Genomic DNA, 6,302 nt, shown 5'->3' on the forward strand with positions numbered 1-6,302 from the left:
CCTATGCAATTCTCTTCCAATCTTGCACAGAACTTAATCCAGATAGGTTCTTCTTGGGATGCCCTAATTACAATGTAAGTATTAATTTTTTTTTGTATATTTTTTAAATTTAAAAAATTTATGTAATTTTGATTTTTTTTATAATCAAAATTTTTTATTTCCAGGCACCAATTCCACATTGCAAGTATTTCAAGTGGCTAGATGTATTAGTTCATGAAAATATTGATGACGACATTACTTCTAAGAATGCTATTTTAATGGAAAGGAGATTGAAGGAGGTAGAACATAGAATGAAGGAGTTAGAGATGGAATTGAATTTGAAAAATCAAAACAAAATTGGATCTCAAGGTGGTAGATATTACTTCAGATGTTTTAGGCTTATAATTTTGGGTATAATTAGTATCATAATTGCTGTAGTCTTTAGGACATGTCTTAAGTAATTGTCATAACCTTAGCTGTGACATTTTGTGATAATTATGTTGCGTTGTAATGTTTTTAAGATGTAATTAAAGCTGTGTAATATTATGTTTTATGTTAATGAATTTACTATCACTTTAATCTGAGATGATATTGTATTGAAAGAAATTAGATTATATTACAAATATGTAATCATATATTTTAATGGATGAAGATATAAAAATTTGGGTATACAATAATTGTAAGCTAAATATATGTTTCATCAAATTAAAAAAAGTCTGTACAATATGATTTTCATATGTGCTATATGATAATAAAAATGGAGTTATAAACACAATCCGAAATAGTTCCATAATCTATTATAATAAACTTAGCACCAAAATATGATTGTTTGTGCTGTGCAATAGCAAAATAATATGTCTCTAAATTGTCGATTTTCTAACTAATATACCAGCAAATTCATTTACAACTATTAAGGAACCAAAAGATAATTAATTGAGTTTATAAGATACATATAACTCTTCACTTATAGACCAACAAAATACATGAGTCTTTACTTGGTGCTTTTAATCCATTAATGAATCTCCTCAAGTGTTAGTTGGAGGCCTAAAATCAGGTGTTGGCATGAAGGTAAACAAGCTGCCGGATACCCCTGAGGTAGCTGGTCCAAGTGGCTCTAAATGGTTTTAAGTGGGTGGTATTGGCGGCTTCATAATGGTTTGCTTCATGCGAAACCCAACAGGAGGTTCGGAAATTTGCTGTGTAGCCTGCACAAGATAGAAGAACCATTTCAGCACAAAAAATGAGCAAGACTAAAGTCACCAAATACAATCCTATACTCACAGGTCCATCATTAGGAGGTGCAGATTGAGATAAATCAATCTCTTCACCAAAATCTACATTGGGCGAAGCTTTCACTTTTGGCATCTTTTTCTTATACTTTTTTGCCTTTGCCTGAAAATGATGATGCAAATATAACATATAGATTCAGCACACGTCGCCCTAATTCTTTTTGGTATCCCATCTTTTTCAATCTAAAAATTGCAGCAACTGCATGCTTGCATGGAAGCCCTATATACAATTTTAATAAATCAAATACCATAATGACAGAGTAGATAAACTTGATATAACTAATGATAGCATAGTATACATGAATATATGGGCATTCCTTTCCCTCATAAACAAAGTAATCCTTCAAGCACTCCTTGAACTGAGCCATTATGTCAAACTCCATACCTAACTCAAAGTACACTTCTCCATAGCCATAACCGATTTTGTGCTCTGGCCATTGGTGTTTATTACCTCCTTCATCATATGATGGAACAGGGGACACAAATGCTTCACTCTCATAAACATACTCCTTCTCTTCTTCAAAATCAACTTCTTCTATAATGGGCTCAAAATCCTTAGTGTGACTTGACCTACTTTTATCTTGTCTAGAGTCAGGTTGGGCCTTAGAACCACTAAATCCAGTATGTTGTCCACCTATATTGCCTCCTGAACCAAATCTAACATTACCCTTTCCACTATGACTAAAGTTGGGCCAAGTATGTTTCTTTCTTTTTCCCGCATACTTTCTTGAATTAGCCTTCTTGTCCGTATTCACATTTCTAGTAGCCTTTCCGTCAGCACCACCCTTCCCATTATTACAATCATCTTTCTCATCAGCAGCCTTCTTATTAGTATGTGTCTTCAGCTTCATTATCTCTTTGTCACTATCAGTATCACTACTCTTATCATATACATCTGAAGGAGGATTGTATGCCTTATCCTTTGAACTTCCATCATCTTCATCAGATGAGGATGAGGAGGAAGAATCCTTAACTTGAGCGGCAGCTTGACCTAAATTCTCGTTAACATAACAAGGCTCACCAACTGGGTGTTCAAAGTACAAATTAAATTCTAAATAGTCATTTCCCAATAAATTGTTCCATAAATCATTTATCTCAGAATCTCCTTTAATTACATGCAGACCAAATTCTAAATTTTGAGTTGTGAGTTCTAACCAGTACATTACAACATAATCAGCATATCCTAAACTCTTTAGTAGTTCTTCTAGATAAAAAAAAGTTCACTAAATCTAAGTTCATTAGAGGAAATTTATGTACCTTTCCATCTAAATACTTCAACACTTCATTACTATCCTTCCCAAGTCTCCCACCATGGTGAAACACGGGTACTGTAAAATTAGACATCTGCAGCACCAATAAAAGATAAATTCAACAACAATAACAATAGGTAACAGATAGATATATTTAAAAGTAATGTAGATTATTTAGTAATTTTAATGATTGATATATCAAATTTTAATGTAGATTATATATCAATTTATCAAATTTTAATACATAGATAGACAAATTTTAATGTAAGTTATTCACTAAACAGGACAATGTGAATTATATATCAATTTATCTAAAATTCAGATAGATTAGTTCTTACCAATGAAATATTTTTGTGTGTGCGTATACGTGGTGGAGCAAAGAAAAATATCATTTTTAATAAGAACATGTAAGATTCAGAACAGATACAATATTACATTGCAGTAAACTACATTAGTAAATTAGTAAATTCGCTTTACTAAATCAGTAAATTTGCAGTGTGCAGTAAATGCCATATCTTAATAAATAATGATTAAACAGGCGCAGTTATATCATTTTTCATTTTTCATTTTAGAATGTTGTCAAAGACTCAAAACCTTGAGGCTTTGAATCATAATATGGTCAGAATGTAACATCCCAACTTTTTGAATCAAGTCATTTTTTTAATAACTAATTAATTAATTAAAATGGTAATGATTTAAGATTTGAATTTAAAATTTAAACATATGAAAGCACTAGTAGTAGTAAATCTTTAACCGACAATAAACAACCTTTTAAAAACATAATCATAACTAATTCTACATTTATTAGATTTGAATGATATTTTGTTATATGAAAAGATAAGAATACTAGCTCTATTCCTTAAGTTCAGTATAAAATCAAATTCAAATTAAATTAGGTAGATAAATCGGTTACGAGTTCAGAGTAGAAAATCGCACTCTTATCAGCCAGCCTGATATACTAACAGTATTTCGGAAATATCTCAAGCTGTGGTTATCCGATTGACTTCGTTTAAAATTCGTTTTAAAGCTAATTCAATTCTCTATAAATTTATCTCTAATAGATATTTCCAAATTCCAAACGTAGAAAAATTTATAGGACTCACAAAGTGATGATTCAGATTGAAGATTTCACCTAAATGTCTCATAACATAATCTGCACATACCTGAGAGCTATTTGATCCTTCCTTTCTCATTCTATTCCCTTTTTCTATACAAAATATTCTAGTATACACAAAGTCTAGCCATGAAACAAGTCTCTCTTCACTAACAAATCGCATCTATCTGCATCGGAATACCTAGCGGAACTTTACTCGAGGTAGGGAATTTTATGCTAATTTTTATATGTCATATCTTAAATGATTTTGAATATGAATGTTAGTATTGCATGTCATGATATAATGTTTCTCATACACATTATGCATTATAATAACAATCCTATGTGCATTAAAGAACTGAGGAAATGATCCTTCGGTAAGGGAAGGTGGCCCCCAAAGACAACATAATCGAGATGATCCTTCGGTAAGGGAAGGTGATCGGCAAACTTTTGGGAACCTTCGGTAAGGGAATGGGACTATTCCATCAATTTTATATAATAAGATATCTTTGTTGATATAACTCTTTTCTTGTGTATGTCTAAATAACCTTGATTGTAAATTGAACCGAGGGAATGATCCTTCGGTAAGGGAAGGTGACCCCCAAAGACAAGATATCGATATGATCCTTCGGTAAGGGAAGGTGATCGATCGAGATGATCCTTCGGTAAGGGAAGGTGATCGCCAAAACGTTTGGGATAAGAACCTTCGGTAAGGGAAGGGGACTCCCACCTTTTATACCGGTTTGAGCTCAATACCTTCCATAAAAGCCACGAGAAAAAGTAATGAAAAGTGTAATGAAAAGAGTAATCATGATTGTTCTTCTTTTATCTTTTTTTATTTATGATTATGTTTATTATTGCATTCAAAGATCCTTCTTTTTCCAAAGTTCCTTTTTGTATGATGTATGATATTGTTTAAGATCTTTATTTTATTCAGATCTATTTTGTTTGACTTATCTATGACAATGTTACTATTCTTCTCTTATTTATTATTTATTTCGTCTTACTTTATGGCCTATGAGAACATCATACCAAGGTTTATGAGTTACCTTTATATGTTTTAACGCTATAGGCATTTTGTATATATGCATTACACATGTCATAACATAAGTAAATGAGAAGCATCTAAAAGTCACACCACTCCGACTAATCAAGACTTTTGAAAATAATAATTGAATAACATTGCATCATCACTGTTTTTATTTTAAAACTCGGAGTGGCTGGGGATGGATACGATGACACCATATAGATAAACTATTGAGAAATTTTTGTTTCTTACCCCTCTCTCCGTACCATCTTCAGGAACGATGTAGTACGAAGCAATACAATTGAGGTGAAAAGACAGGTGTACTAATGGGAGCAAGCTATCGAGGACGTAGATACAAAACATTAAACGTTTACCTTAAGAAGGAAGAATATGCGATTGTTTTAGCCATAGTTAAACAAATTAAGAGAATTAGGATTTTCTGTATGTCTTGTTTTATTTTTATTGAGTGATTGCAATCGTAACTATGATGTTTCTTGTTATGATTATTTGATATGAGTAAAGCATGTCATTGTTGTACCTTCATAGTTTAGCACACCCACTTTTCATGTGAGTATTTCCAGATCCACTTATATTTTTCAACTAGTAACTATTCTAATAAAAACTAATTATTCAATATTTTTATCTATAAATTATTCACATTTGTTTTAAAAGAAAAATTTCGCAAGGTTTTGAATATCAGCTACTAAATATAATTCAAATAAAGCTTAACTCAGTTTAAAAGTATTAGGATGTTACACAGAAAATTTATGATCACTGAATAGTTTTCATGTGCTAGTGCACGTATATGCAGTAGCTACGACCTCGGATCAGATAAGTTTCCTTGGACTGTTAAATATTGATGGTCAATTTAAGGATCTACTAAGTGTTAGCGGCATATAAATTCAGGATTCCAACTCAAAGCACACAATTTTTAGCAGCCTCCAATCACATTAGTTGTAGCCTACACCAGTTGACAACACAAGCGAATCCATTGAAAACTCAGAGGGAGCAGGAGTACTGAACGATTTTCTTTTGTAAATACATAAGCTTCTTGGTCAAAATATACAGAGCATATTTGTTGTTATTGAATCCTAAGCCATGTTCTAATTCAACCCTTCATGCAAAATTTGAATATAAATAATACTCCATCATAGGTTTCAAAATATGTTCAATGACAAAAAGTGTGAATAAAACCACCTTCAATTTGATCATACACATGTAATGGCAGAGAAAGTGAGTAATGAAGCTTACCTCTCAATAGACAATTTTTTTGTCATGGCGCTGTCAAAACGCCGTCAATAGCTCCGTCGAGACCAACGTATTCCTCTAAGTGAAGCGTCTTCAACGAATTTTAGAAGGAAGAGCATTAAGATTTTTTGTAATTCTAAAGACTAAAAGAGGAGTCTTGTGTCATCACATATGAAACTTGTTCATTTTTAATGAAATTGTTAGGGGTCGAATTGGATAGTCCATTAATTTATCCATCTAAGTTAACATTTAACTGACACATCATTAATTTAACGTGCCATGTAGACATGGTCAATCAACTCTAAAAATAAATCAGCTCTAGATGTAGATATTTTTCACTCCATCTAATCTTTTTTATAGAGATTAATTTCTACATCTATATATTTTAAATTTCAAATTTATTTATATCTTAAGGT

This window comes from Arachis ipaensis, chromosome B03, assembly GCF_000816755.2.
Source record: "Arachis ipaensis cultivar K30076 chromosome B03, Araip1.1, whole genome shotgun sequence".
NCBI classification, from domain to species: domain Eukaryota; kingdom Viridiplantae; phylum Streptophyta; class Magnoliopsida; order Fabales; family Fabaceae; genus Arachis; species Arachis ipaensis.